The 15,349-nt window shown below is 52.0% G+C and overlaps 1 long non-coding RNA gene across 1 annotated transcript; it reads right to left on the bottom strand.

The window, feature by feature from the left end:
- Positions 1-4,904: 4,904 nt before the first annotated feature.
- LOC143268502 (uncharacterized) lies at positions 4,905-10,865 on the bottom strand. The gene is made up of 2 exons (XR_013044557.1): positions 10,376-10,865; positions 4,905-10,099 (listed from the first exon to the last, which is right to left on the bottom strand). It is a non-coding gene; the product is annotated as an uncharacterized LOC143268502 (long non-coding RNA).
- Between the last annotated feature and the right edge of the window lie 4,484 nt (positions 10,866-15,349).

The following is a 15,349-nucleotide window of genomic DNA, read 5'->3' as shown; positions in this document are numbered from 1 at the left end:
GTTGTTGAAGCCCTGGTGCAGAGACAGCCCACCCACTAGGCTCCTGGACTTGGAGCAGACCCAGCCCCTCGCAGGGAACTGAGTACTGGCCCCAGGAATGTCCCTACAGACTGCCTTAGGCAGAGGTGAGGCTATCTCCAGATGAGATGGTGGGATATGTTCTCCTGCCTCTGAGAGTCCAGATCCCAGAGGCGGTGGCAGCTTCAGATCCTTCTGGAATCCCTTTGGGGGACATGACCTCTTACTGTGTCCTTGGTATTTCTCTGAATTTGGGCACCCAAATCTAACCCGTGATAGCACCCCTGGAGACCGGACATACTGACCTGTCACCCAGGGTGTGCCCCACCCTGTCAGCACACCGGCTTGGAGCAGGCCATCTCTGCTGATAGCCCAGCTCTGAGGCTAATCCCACGCAGGAACTGGGGTGACTCAACTGTTACAGCGGTCGTCACTCCACACAGTTCTGCTCTCAGTCCTCTTTGTCCATTTCCTGCTGAGGCATCCTCTGACTCGGTCAGATGTCTTTAAGTTCCTATTCCGGGGACAGAACTCGTGTCCTTCTTGAGTTTGCCCTCTGGTGACAGGACAGCAAGAGATACAATGCTGTGATGGGGAGGGGCGGTGGCAGATGTAAACAGGAGGACACAGGGAAGATGGTAATGATTCCACAGGTAGTCGAGGTCTCTATGAAGAGCTGCCATGAGGGCAGAGTCAGGGCAGAACATTCAGAGGACACACAGGCCAGGCAGTGAGAGCAGGTACCCAGGGCCAAGGCTAGAAACAAGCATTGCTGGTTTTGTTGTTGTTGTTTTCAACTTGATAACAACTTTTTTTTTTTTTTTTTTTTTTTTTTTTCCGAGACAGGGTTTCTCTGTGTAGCTTTGCGCCTTTCCTGGAACTCACTTGGTAGCCCAGGCTGGCCTTGAACTCACAGAGATCTGCCTGGCTCTGCCTCCGGAGTGCTGGGATTAAAGGCGTGTGCCACCACCGCCTGGCTTTGATAACAATTTTTAACTAACTAGTGTCATTTGGGAAGAGGGACTCTCCACTGAGAAAATGCTTCCGTAAGATTGGCCTGTCGGGCATTTTCTTGATAGATTGCCATGGGAGGGCCCAGCCCACTGTGGGTGGTACCACTCTTGGACAGGTGGCCCTGGGGACCATAAGAAAGCAGGCTGAACAAACCATGAGGAGCAAGCCTGTAAGCAGCACCCCTTTACGGCTTCTGCTTTAGTTCCTGCTTCTAGGTCCCTGCCTGGAGTTCCTGCTCTGACTTCCTTTGGTGATGGACTGGGTCGTGGAGCCGAATAAACCCTTTTCTCCTAAGTTACTTTTGGCCACGGTGTTTATCACAGTAATAGAAACAATAACCAATTCCACATAATGTCCACACCAGTGAGGCGGGAGCACTCAGAGAGTGGGCTCACTGGCTAAAGAGGGGGACTAGGGGATACTCTAGACCCTTCGTGTGATTGACAGGCTCTGCCACTGTTTGGGGAGGCAGGAGTGAGTAGGGGGTGGGGGGCTCTCAGGAAGTCACTGTGAGTAGGCCGAGAGGGACGTGAGCAGTGGGTGTGCCAGGAATGTGTGCTGAAGCTTGGAGTGTGAGGAAACAATCAACATTGGCTTTCTGGTCAACCAGTTTTCCACACCATGACACAAGACTAAAGAAAATCAAATGTAAGGAAGGAAGGCTAGTCAGTACAGTATAACCCCAGCACTCGGAGAGCTGAGGAGAGGGGATTACAAATTCAAGATCAAGCTAGGCTACAAAATGAGACCCTGTCTCAACAAAATCCGACTGGCCGCGGTGTGGCACGTACACAGCTTTAATCTCAGCACTGGGAATGTCCTGGGGGCAGAGGCAGGCTGATCTCTGGGAGTTCAAGGTCAGCCTGGTCTACAGTGTGAGCTCCAGGACAGCCAGGGCTACACAGAGAGACCCTGTCTCAAACAAAGAAAAGAAAGGTGGGTGCCATGGCTTGGAGGGAGAACACGCTTGCCACACCACACAGGCCTGAGGACCCGAGACCGATCCCTGAAAACCTCGACCAAGGCTAAAAGCGGATGTGGTGGTGTGTTTCCACAGGACTAGCAATTCCAACATTGAGACTAGAGACAGACACAGAAGAAGCATCCAGAAGCTAGAGGGCCAGTTATCCTGGAGTACGCAGCATGGCAGAAACAACAGAGGCCCTGCCTCACCAAGACGGAAGCGAGAGCCAGCCCCTGAATGCTGTCCTCCGACCTCCACACGCATTCTGTGGTGCACCCCTGAACGTTGTCCTCCGACCTCCGCATGCATGCTGTGGTACACCCCTGAATGTTGTCCTCCGACCTCCACACGAATGCTGTGGTGCGCCCCTGAACGTTGTCCTCCGACCTCCACACACATGCTGTGGTGCGCCCCTGAATGTTGTCCTCCGACCTCCACACACATGCTGTGGTGCGCCCCTGAACGTTGTCCTCCGACCTCCACACACATGCTGTGGTGCGCCCCTGAATGTTGTCCTCCGACCCTGACACGCATGCTGTGGTTCGCCTCTGGACGTTGTCCTCTGACCTCCACATGCATGCTGTGGTGCGCCCCTGAATGTTGTCCTCTGATCTCCACACACATGCTGTGGTGCGCCCCTGAACGTTGTCCTCTGACCTCCACACACACATGCTGTGGTGCGCCCCTAAATGTCCTCCGACCTCCACACGCATGCTGTGGTGCACCCCTGAACGTTGTCCTCCGACCTCCACACACATGCTGTGGTGCACGTGTGTAAACACCTGTGCTTACTTACTGGGCCAGGGTCACCTGATAACAGCTGCTAGAAATGGAATCAGGCCAGGTCGGAGGGGCCCCCGGCACAACTGAGGCTGAGGCTGTGACAGTTTTATCGAGAGCAATCAGATTTTTTTTTATATCTTTATCAGAAACAGAATACAATAGCGATTGCCAGGATCAATTCACTTGTAGCATTGGCTACAGTGAAGCTTACAAGTCACACAGGGTCCCCAGGATTAATGTCTGAGACCAACTGTCCCGTCAAATTCCCATGCTTCCCCGACTACAGAGAGGCACAAAGCGGCCTGAACGCTTCACTGCCTGAGGGAGTGCATCTGTCTCTCAGGAACTGGAAGACACAGCGTGCCCCAGGAGCCATGGACTCTAACCCGAAAAATCTATGACTGCATGCCTCCCCAGGCAGCTAGGCCAAGTCACCTCCGTGGTTCCCTGCACATGTGAGCACACACTAGCCTCATAATAATAAGTAAGAGACGAATTAAAAAATTTAATGAGCCGGGTGTAGAGGCGCACGCCTTTAATCCTAGCACTCGGGAGGCAGAGGCAGGTGGATCTCTGTGAGTTCGAGGCCAGCCTGGTCTACAGAGTGAGTTCCAGGATAGCCAGGTCTGTTACACAAAGAGATCCTGTCTCAAAGAAAGAAAGAAAGAAAGAAAGAAAGAAAGAAAGAAAGAAAGAAAGAAAGAAAGAAAGAAAGAAAGAAAGAAAGAAAGAAAGAGAGAAAGAAAGAGAAAAGGAAAAAAACAAGAAATTCTGATGAAAGACAAACACAGAAGGAGAGGGTTATTTGGACCCACGGTGTCGTAAGCTGTGGTCTGTGGTTGGCTAGGGCCTGTGTCAAGGCAGAGCATCATGGTGTGATGTCTAAGACAGGAGTCTGCCTCATGACAGCCTATAAGGAGAGACATGTAAGGGGCCATGGGCCCAGTGCCCTCCTCAAGGACACAGCCGTCATGAGGAGGCCCCTCCCACCTGGCCCTACCCATTAACTATCCCCCAACCTCCCATAGCTCCAGGGGCAAGAGCGAAGCCATCAACACCTGTGCTTTGGGGAGACATTGCCACCCCGACGCTGTAGCTCCCGGCTTCTGAGCTGGGCCGTCTCAAGACAAGCTTGTTGCTGAGCTGACAAGACTCGGGCAGTTAATGGCTTTGTTAGTTCATTCTCTGACACTGTAAAAAACACCGAAGGAAGTCACCTTATGTGAGGACATGTTTGTCTGGGCTCACGGTTTCCAAGGTTTCAGTTCGTGGTCAGAGGGATGAGGCCAAACACCGCAACAGGGAGCATTGTGGGTACAAAGCTGCTCAAATCCCGTTGGCCCAAAAGGGGAGGGGCACAGGGGTAGAGCAGACACATGGGTGTTTGTTTGTCTTCTTGTGGTACTGGTGTGGAGCATACTAGGTACATACTGAATAAGCACTCCATCACTGAGCCACACCCCACAGCCCACCCCAGAGAATGTTTATAATAAAGCCTCTTCTTCCAAACCCAAGACCCGTGAACCCACAAATGCAGCCATTTATCCTCAAGGTTAGTGCTCTCAGGAGCCAGTCACCTCACAAATGCCCCACCTCAGCCCTGCCCACCCCACTCCTCCCTCAGCCCTGCCCACCCCACTCCCTCAGCCCTGCCCACCCCACTCCCTCAGCCCTGCCCACCCCACTCCCTCAGCCCTGCCCACCCCACTCCCTCAGCCCTGCCCACTTTGGTTTTACACACTTCTCCAGAGCACAGTCCTCAAACTGCAGCCCTTGACCCAGCAGCAATACCTGGAGTTTGTGGGCCTCTTGGCTCAGGGACTCCTGATGGAGCCCGGTAACCCCCACCACGGCACACCCTCCTGCAGCAGCTGACACAAACCAAGGTGAAGAAGAGCCACTGTGCCAGCCCAGGGGCTAGCACGTACTCGATGGCTCACGGGGAAAAGCTGTTGCCCCTCTTCAAACAGAAGATAGCTTTCCCAAGACGGCCGGGCCCACTGTGAGGGGCAAGCCAGGACCCAGAGACATTGCAGCTGGCTTTCCAGCAGTGAAACGGTTGCAGAAAACCTATCCCCAACTGGGTTCTTGTCCCACCCTTCTTCAAGAATGCAGTAGGCAGAGAGAGATTACAAATGGAAGACGTTTTATAATCAGTCAGGATAAACTGTAAATGGGATAAAACGAAGTGCTACCCTGGGTTAAAATGCAGCAGGTTTGAGCTCCTGGTAGCCGCAGGATGCCGGCTGAGAGCTGAATCAACTCTCAGAAGTGTTGTAGCTCAAAGCTCTCTGAGGCCGTGGGATGACAAGCAGGAGCCATCCGCTACAGAGCAGCTTTGCAGCTCTGGAAGTGTCACGCCCAAAGCTCTCAGAGGGCTTCTGGTGCCAACCTAGGGCCAGCTCTCATAGAGCAAGCCTGCGGGGCTGAGAAGCCTTCCATCTCTCCCAGGCTTCAGGAGCAGCGGGCTCTGAAATGACGGGTCGTCTCCATGTCTGGAAACTGGAAACTGCCACAGGAATGAACTCTGTCCACAGGTGAAGTGTGGTGTCTCAGAGGCCATGGCAGGAAAGAGTCCCCTCTATCTGCAGCCACTGGTCAAGCCTGGAAGCAGCCTTAGGCACCAGGGTCCTCTCTCCAGCCAGTCTGGCAAGGCACTTCAGTGGTCGCTTTCTCCTCGTGGAATTCTAACGCACCCTGCACACCAAAGCTGGAATTTACAGGGCACGAGGTGGCGACTGGTGGGCAGAGCTGGGTTCTGACTAACTAAATATAGGCACACAAGCAGAGCTCACCAAAAGCTGCTACAAGTTCATGGATGCTTAACTTGTAAGAATGTTTCATCTGGGAGGACGCTGCAGGCTTCGGCCACTGTCTCACTTTGTCTGGCCAGCAGTTCTTTGTTTTGAGGATGCTTCTGCCCTAACCCCGGTAATCAGTGTCGGATCTCAGAGCTGGGCCTGAAGCTGTCAGAAGACTCCAAGAATGCTTTGGATGGGGATACCTACACCAGCCGCAGCAGATGGGCAGGAGAAGCCCAGGGGGCCTCCTGCACCACTGCATGGCCTCACAGGGTGTCATTCCACCTTAAGGCCAGGGGACCTCACAGCTGTGGTGAGCTGCACCATGCAGATGAGGGAAGGCTCCAGGAGGTACATAACGACTCATCATGCTTCTGCTCCTCCACTGCTGTTGGTGCGGAGCAGCCCTTGGAACAGCTCCCAGTAAGCACACGTATGGTCCTTCCATCGTGACAGCCTCTGTGGTGACTACAGGGTGAGCCCCACGGGAATGCTGCTCCATGGACCCTTGAGATGGTGCTGAAGCAGACGCTCAGTGCCTATTGGGCAGGTGAGGGAACAGTGGCACACAGACCATGCGGAACCGCGAACACAGGCAGGGTGGCCCAGTTTCCAGTGGCTGACAGGGGCGTGGCCACAAGTACAGGTGAAGACAGAGCCACCTGAGGCACAGGTGTGGGGAGGATGGGACTGAGAGATACTAGGTGCAGGGAGGGTCTTGGGGCTCAGGGAGACCTGAGCATCCTCCGCTGAAAGTCTGGTGGGGAGTGGGGCCATGGTGAAGCGCAGCAGGTTCCCGGCTCTGCGGCACAGACCTCAGCTCATCCTTCTGAGCTGTGATGGAGGCACAGATCTGTAGAGAGAGGGGCTCTCACACTGGGACTGCCCGCTCACCAGGAGGAGGGAAGTGGGCGGACTGAGGCCACTGACTCAGGTGTTGCCTGCCCCATGTGACATGGGTACGCTGAGATGTCAAATACAGCCGTATACAGCCACTGGTCCAGGTGGGTCAGGCCTGGGTTCTGGCTTCATCTGAAGGTCGGTGTGCTCCTCTGTGAATCACTGTCTCTTCAACAATGAAGTCCCAGAGAAAACAGAAACTGCGGCCGCACCCCGCAGCAGCAGAACCCGACAGTTCTGGGGGCCACAGGGGCGACATAGCACTCACACACCACTCAGCAAGGCGGAGAAGTCTCCAGCAGTAGTCTACAAGAGACATTCTCATGGAAAAACAAACCCAATTCTCAGCCCCCTCTCGGGTGCTACACAAGGGCTTACAAACCCAAGAGAAAATGCTGAAGCTACACAGTTTCCAAAAGAAAACAAAGAAGGGCTTGTTTGTGGCCTGCTGTCTGAGCGGGTCGACTCTAGGCACCAACTACAAAAATCCAAACTCAACAAAACAAGCCACCAAAACACCAGGCTTCTACTCACTAAAAACACCGCTAAGCCCGGGCTACATAGTGAGATGTAGGCCAGTTTGGGCTACATAGAGAGAGCCTACCTCAAATTTTAAAAAGGAAAAAAGAAAGCACACACACACACACACACACACACACACACACACACACACACACACATCAGGCAGAGAGAAAGAAGTGGGGGGGGGGGACTGGAGCTGCCGAGATGGCTCAGTGGTTCAGAGCACTTGCTGCTCCTACAGAGGACCTGGGCTCAGTTCCCGGCACCCACATCAGGTATTGTCACAGCCATCTGTAACTCAGCTCCGAGGAATCCGGTGCCCACTTCCAGCCTCCACGCGTACTGGATACATGTGGTGCACATGCATACACTCAGACACGTACACATACACACGGCAAATAAACAAGTCTTCTTTTATAAAAATGAATTAGCCGTATACCAAGCTGAATTCAAAGTACACTGAAGCTCTCGACACAAGATTTAGGAGCGCATAGAAGAACAGCATGACTTGGAGGTTATGTTCGACCCGGGCCTGACGCCAAAAGCGTCAGCTCAAAGCAATCAGAGGACAACGGTGTCTTATCGTTGCGGGGAAGACCTACAGAGGCGCCCTCTGCTAAGGAGGGACCATCCGGGCACATGGAGTCTAAACCTCAGATAACCCAACTTGAAAACAGATGTCTCCAAAAGTGGCCCACAAGTGTCAGCAAGCTCATGAGGAAAGGCTCAACACCATTAATCACTACTGAGAGGCTAATTACCAACGACACGAATTCCAGCCGCAGAACCCACGAAAGGATGGAAGAAGAGAACTGGCCGCCGCCTGTGTCCTGTGGCATGAAAAACCTCCAGGAGATAATACCACACACCCCACCCTACCCTAGGATAGGTACTATAAAACAATGAAACAGAAAGAACATAAACAAAGAGAAGGAAATGAAGCCGGGTGTGGGAATTGGGGACACTGTTGGTGGGACCGCAATGCCAAAGGCTCTGTGGGATGCTGCCTGGGCAGGTCCACGCTGGACCTGTAGCCATGCAGCACCATTACCAAGGGCTGGAGCAGGAAGTGCCACACATCCAGCCACAGACACATGCTCTTGTGGCCTGGACACAGGAGAGGAAGGAGATCCTGTCCTGTAACACATGGATGAACTCCTAGGACAGAGCCAGGAGAAATAAGCTGGTCACGGAGACACACGGGAGCCCACAGGGGTGGTTGTCTGTACCCTGAAGCATGGCCCCTGGTGTGGCAGCAGGTGACTGCTAGGTGCTGCCCCGCTCCCCCGAGGCATGGACCCCTGAAGACCTGGTATGAGTACATGCTCGCTCTCTCTTGGCTACCTTGTGGTCTTGGTTGCTGGTACTGCGGATCAAGGCAGAGTTCTCCAGAGAACCGCGTTGGACTGTGCCCCACCCCTCCTGGATTCCGTGACCAACTCCTTTATGCTTGTTGTGAGTTAACCCTGAATAAATTCCTTTGATTATCAGATAGACTCTGTGGAATTTCCCCATTAGGAGCCCATTCCTTGAGACACCCAGATGTGCTGGAGAATGAATCTGCAGTGAACAGTGAACAGGCATGTGTGGCCTTTGGGAGGTGTTGTGAGGGCTCCACACAGAGATGAAGGCCACCGCACAAGGACTTCACCGAGGGAGTTTGGTTCTGTGGCTCTTTTGCCACACAGAGATACTATATTCAAGGCACCATCTTGGATGCAGAGAACTGGTCCTCACAAAATACCAGGCCTTGAACCTTCCAGTCTCAGAGAAGTAAGTTTTTCTTCTTTATAAATGATCCAGCCTCAGGTCTTCTGTTACAGCCATACAGGATGGGTGGACGTGCTAGCATATTCAAACAGCAGAGGCAGGAAACGGAATGCTGGCTGCCAGGCTGGGGTGGGGTGGGGCGGGGCAGAGGTTATGAAACAGGTTCAGAGTTTAGATACAAACATGGAAGTAGAGCAAGAGCGCAGTGGGAGCAATGCTGGATGCGCGAGCGTGAACGCAGATCTCGGCGCTGGGGGATGCTGGATGCACAAGTGTGAGCGCAGATCTCAGCGCTGGGGATGCTGGATGCACGAGCGTGAGCGCAGATCTCAGCGCTGGGGAAAGCCAGGCAGAGCGGCAGCAGCCCATCACTGGACAAAGATGGACCCCAGCACCTCACTGGCTAGCAGGCCAACCTCCGACCTCCACACATACATGCACACACAAATGCACCTCACACACGCAAGAAGACGTGCAACAGCCCCATGTATGTGTACACCCGCTCAACACGACCGAAGTTATATTTGATAATTACAGTCAGGCTGGGGACGGCCTGGCCAACGAAGTCCTTGTAAACACAGGAGCCTCCGTTCAGTCCCCAGTCAACGCAAAGGGAGAACCAAGGGTGGTGAGTGCGGGCTTCCAGGCCCACTGTGGAGAAGCAGGCAGGCCGTCCCTCGAGTTGGCAGGTTCAAGACGTGTCTCAAGAAACCAGATGGGCAGCACCTGGGGATGACACCTGAGATGGCTCTCTGACCTCCACAATCACACACAACACACATGCATGTGATTGCACCTTCACACACATACCTGTATCTGCACACACACACACACACACACACACACACACATACACACACAAAGAGTTACTGTAGCAATTTTTATGTTGTGTAATTTTTCACACACAATTTTTTAAAAAATGAATAGACAAGATCAGAAACAGCAAAAATGCCCACAAGCCAGGTATCTAATAGGAATTGAACTGTGAATAAATAACTCCCACAGCTCAATAAATACCAGGCGTGGTGGTCCTCACCTGCGATCCCCTCACTCAGGAAGCCAAGGCAGAACGACCACAAGTTCCAGGACAGCCTGGGCTGCGTGGTGAGATCCTATGTCAAACCAACCCCCAAATGTGGCCTAGGACTTGACACACACTGCAGAAAGGAAGGGGCAGGTAAACATAAATGAAGAACCGGAAGTAGCCGGGCATGGTGGCACACACCTGTTATCCCCAAACTCGGAAGGCTGAGGCAGGAAGGCAGTTGAAGGGCAGTGTGGCCCACGAAGCGAATCCCAGGCCAACCTCAGACGAGACACAAACGAGCTGGAAGAGATGTGGGCAGTGACTGAGGACCACCACAGGCAACCAGAGGCACCGAGCCTCTGCCACCCCACACTGAGGCTCGGGTGTCTTCGGACAGACTGTAGCTGAGGCCCTAGGGAAGGCCTGGCTGGCTGGTGGGAACCAGGTAGTACTAAGGTACACAGTCGGCACACCACCCTCCTGCAGGGCCCTCCAGCTCCAGCTCTGCCACACTGTGAGCTGGCAGAAGCTTCGCACCGCTTAGGGAGCTGGTGGCTTTTGATGACCTTAAACTACCTCTGCTCCAAGATCCAGTGACCCCGAGACTTCCAGGCACTCATCCAGGAGAAGTGGAAATGCGTCCACAGAGACTTGTTTCAGCAGCGTGCCCATGATAGACAGATCATAGGGGGAGGTCGGGCACACGTCTGGAGGAAATGCATGGAGACGCTGGTACACTTACGCAATGGGCCGTAGAAGAACAAACATTGGCTTGCACAATAACACGACCAACCTAAAAATCACTGTTGAGGGGAAGCAGCTGGGCCCAAGGTACACGGGCAGGATCTGCCTCGTGTGGACTCCCACACTTTCACTCAGACTCATCTCAGGAGAGTGGCCACACGGGGCCACACAGGTTCTGAGGTCTACAGGCTCCTGTGGGAACAGGAACACCCTGCTGCCTTGTGAGAGAGGTACACCATTGACAGCGTGGACTCCCCGAGTGTGATGTACACCTTGGATAGCTGCAGTTGGGGGAAAGAATCAGAAATTGTGCAAAGAAAAGAAAGATGGAAGGAGGGAGGGAGGGAGGGAGGGAGGGAGGGAGGGAGGGAGGGAGGGAGGGAGGGAGGGAGGGAGGACACTGTGAATACTGTGAATACTGTCAACTTGACAGGATCTGGAATCCCTGGTGAGACAAACATTTGAACCTGTCTGTGAAGGAGTTTCCAGCTGGAGTTAGTCAAGGGAGGAGGCTCTACCCTAAATGTGGAGGGTACCATATGGGTCGTAGACAGAACAGAGCCAGGACAGCAAGCTGAGGGCCAGCATTCCTCTCCTCTGCTTCCTGACTGCGGACATTGTGAGCTCAAGCTCTTTTACTGAGTGTTTTGTTACAGCAATGAGAAAAATGATGCAATGGTGAAATGATTCAATGCTGAAATGGTGTTGATTTCGATTCAGTTGAAACTGAATCGAAATCAACACTGAATTGAAATCAACACTGGCTGTTTCACATTACACCAGCCCTGGTGGTTAGCGTGAATTGTCAACTTGACACCACCTGGGAAGAGAGACTCAGTGAGGGGCTGTCCACATTGGGTTGGTTTGTGGGCATGTCTGGGGATTAACTGACTGATGTGGGATGACCCAGCCCACTGTGGGCGGCACCATTCTCTAGGCGGATGGAGTGGAGACACCAGGCTGAGCACAGTAAGCAAGCCGGGGAGCGTGTCTGCACTCACTCCTCTCTGCTCTTCGCTGTGGACACAATGTGACTCGCTACTTGAAGTTCCTGCCTTGACTTCCCCACAATCACGGACTTGGATCTGGAATTGCAAACTGAAATAATCCCCTTTCTCCTGCAAGTTGCTTTTTGTCAGTATATTTATCACAGAAACAGAAATGAAGCCACTAAGCAGGCGATAAAACCAAACAAAAGTCTCCAGACACCCTGAGTTCTGTATAAACATGCTGCCAAGGATAGAGACAATGCTCAGCAGTTAAGAGCACTGGCTGCTCTTCCAAAGGACCCAGGTTCAATTCCCAGCACCCACATGGCACCTCGCAGCTGTCTGTAAGCCCATGGCCAGGGGATTCAAAGCCCTCTCCTGGTCTCTGAGGGCACCAAATGTACATGCGATGAACAGATATACATGCAGGCAAAATACACATAAAACAAACAAACAAAGGTATGCTCCCATGGGGTTGCATGTCTGCCCTACACTCAAGGGATGTCCCTGACAGTTGGTGTCTGAGGTGCTGGCTGCCTGCAGTACTGGGAGGCATGCACGAGGTGGCAGCACTGACCCAGCCGAGTAACAGGGAGTCCTTCCCTGTACTCAGAAGCAGCTCACTGGAAAACATTCTTTCAGGGGAGAACATCGTGTATGCCATGGCACGCCACTTCCTAATTGCAGGTCTTCAAGAGCACAGTGTAATTTCAGACTCCTCGGGTGCCTTTTAATGTTGCACTATTTAGGTTAACGTAGCATTTTTCTTCTGTGAATCCAGATAATATGATAGCAAATAGCGCACCTAAAGGCAGGCGCTGTCTCCTGCCGCTTCCTCCCCACGGAGTGGGACCGCCTGGTCTCTGCAGCAGGGCTCCAGATGGGCGCAGGTCCTGTCTGGCTTTGGTAGCCCACTCTGTGGAGAGACAAATGCCTAATCCATGCTTAGGCCTGCCTGCCTGCCCGCCCACCCTTCTGTGCCTTAAAGGCTGAGATGTAGCACAGAACAGCGGCTTCTCACGGCGCCTTCATGTGTGTGCGTCATGTTCTTTGCTCATATTCACCCCCTGCTGCTCTCTTGTCCCCCCTGCCCGACTCCTGAGAACCACTTCCTCCCTGCAAATAGGCAGCACCCGCTCTGCTTTCTTGTCTTCCAGGTATGTCTGTCTGTGTTTTAAAAACCGCGGATTCTGCCGGGCGTTGGTGGCGCACGCCTTTAATCCCAGCACTCGGGAGGCAGAGGCAGGCGGATCTCTGTGAGTTCGAGGCCAGCCTGGGCTACCAAGTGAGTTCCAGGAAAGGCGCAAAGCTACGCAGAGAAACCCTGTCTCAAAAAACCAAAAAAAAAAAAAAAAAAAAAAAAACCACGGATTCTGCGCTCTGGGGAAAGCAGACATTTGTCTTTCTGAGCCTGCTTGTGTCCCTCAGTAGGAGGATTTTCCAGTTCATCCATTTTTTCCAGGGGGAAAAAAAGCTCAAATTTATTCTTTACAACTGAGGAAATCCCCATTGTGTGTGTACACCGCATGCCCCTGATCAGCTCGTGGGGACCAGCATCTGGGCTGATCCAGTATCCCGGCTGTCACGAATACTATCACGAGAAACATCGTGCAGGCATCTATGTTATGCTGACTCGAAATTCCTGGGGTACGATGGAAACTCAAGATAGGTTTTTTTTTTTTTTATTTAATTTTATTTTTGAGACAGACTCTCTATGTAGACCAGGTTGGCCTTGAATGCACAGAGAGCCACCTGCCTTTGCCTCTTGAGTGCTGGGATTATAGGTGTTACCACTGTGCCTGGGGAATCTCAATGTCACTTAATATATATATTGTATATACATGTATATATAACATGTAATATGTAAAGAGAAATAGAGAAATAATTACCATTTCCCCGTTCCCTTTCCTCCCTCTAGTCCTTCCCACGTACCCTCTTCACTCACTTCCAAATCTTTGGCTTCTTTTTTCTTTAGTTGTTGCTACAAATACGTATGTATGTATGTGTAGCATGAATCATAAAGGTTCTTATTAATAAAAACAAACCCATGGCCTGGTATTGGGGTGAACGCTGGAAGATCAGAGAAGCAGAACAAGCCACAGCTACCTCACCTTGCCAGTTCCTCAGCTGATCCCGTTTCCTCAGACTGGAAGCCTCTGAGTCCTCATCCAGAATGAATCTCAGCTGAACTGTTGCTCAAAAGCCTAAAAGCTTCATTAGCCAAAAGCTTCTAGTTCCTGGTCTTCACGCCTTATATACCTTTCTGCTATCTGTCACCACTCCCTTCTTGAGATTAAAGGCGTGAGTCACCATGCCTGGCTGTGTCCTTGAACACACAGAGATCCAGGTATATCTAGCTCTGTCTCTGGAATGCTAGGATTAAAGGCGTGTGCTACCACTGCCTAACCTCTATGTTTAATATTGTGGCTGTTCTATTCTCTGACCCCAGATAAGTTTATTAGCGTGAACAATATTTCAGGGAACACAATACCACCACACGTATGTATACATGCATGCATGTACTCCTAAATACACAAGCACAGCCTGCTCAGTTGTATGTTTTCAGGGTTTGCCGTGTGGTATTGGGTAACCAATTATGCTCGTCCCTCAATAAGGACAAAACAAACAGACGTGCTAACGGAGAAGCTCACGAGGTCTCAACCTAGAACTGCAGACCCCTCAGGAGTGCTGAGAGCGGGAGAAATGTCTTTTCCCAGGGACGAGCACGGCAAAGTCATTTTAGCCTGCGAGTCCCCGAGGGCTCAGGATGTTGCACACATCATACATTTATTGACTTCTTTACTTCTTTGACAACTGTCTGTTCATTTGCCCATCTGACTGGCGTGTGTGTGTGTGCACACGTGTGTGCGTGTGTGTGTGTGTGTGCGTGTGTGTGTGTGTGTGTGTGTGTGTGTGTGTGTGTGTGTGTGTGTGTTCAATTCTCTATGTGGGAAAGGTTTTCTCCCAGTCTGTCTCCTTGTTCTTGGTTCCTTTGCTGTGCAAAAGGATTTTTAGTTTTTGTCTAATCCCAGTTTCCAATCCTTGCTGTTATTCCTGAGACATGGAGTCCCTGTCAGAAGTCTTAGCCTACGCCTAAGTGTTTCAGTGTTTTCTCCCGTCAGTTTCAGAATTTCGGGTCTTACGCTAGGGTCTTTAATCCATTTTGAATTGACTTTTGTAGAGAGTGAGAGAGGGTCTAATTCATTCTTGCACACGGGGATACTCAGTCTCCTGAGCACCATTTGATGAAGAGGCCATCCGTCCGTCCGTCTGTCCGTCCATCTTTGCTCGAATGCAGGTTTGGGGCACCTGTTGACCACAGGCGGCCGCAGCTACGTGGGCTTCCTGTCCTCTCTTCTGTTTCTCGGTCTGTCTGGTTTTCCGGCTGGCGTGATGCTGGCCTGGCGATCTTGTTTGTGTTCTCAAAGAATCCGCCCTGTCTCCTGGACCCTTTGCATGGCCCCACAGTCCCTTTCATCAGGTCTCTGCCTCCATCTCTAGCACCTCCTTCTCCCCAGAGGCTTGGGGATCAGCTGGTTCATAGTTTTCTAAGCCTTTGAGTTGTGTAACCCAGTTCTGATTTTTCTTTTCTTTTTTAGACAAGGTCTCATGTAGCCCTGTCTGCTTTCTAGTAACTGAGGATGACCTTGAACTTCTCTGATCCTCCTGCCTCTGCCCCCTAGTGCTCTGAGTACAGGTGTGCCCCACAGTTTATGTGGTGCCAGGGATCAGACTCAGGCTTGATTGGTTTTTGTTTTTGTTTTTGTTTTTGTTTTTGTTTTTGTTTTGTTTTGTTTTTTGGTGCTAGGCAAGCACT

The sequence above is a fragment of the Peromyscus maniculatus genome, chromosome 14 (genome assembly GCF_049852395.1).
Source record: "Peromyscus maniculatus bairdii isolate BWxNUB_F1_BW_parent chromosome 14, HU_Pman_BW_mat_3.1, whole genome shotgun sequence".
Classification (NCBI taxonomy): domain Eukaryota; kingdom Metazoa; phylum Chordata; class Mammalia; order Rodentia; family Cricetidae; genus Peromyscus; species Peromyscus maniculatus.
This window is presented reverse-complemented; position numbering and strand designations above follow the sequence as displayed.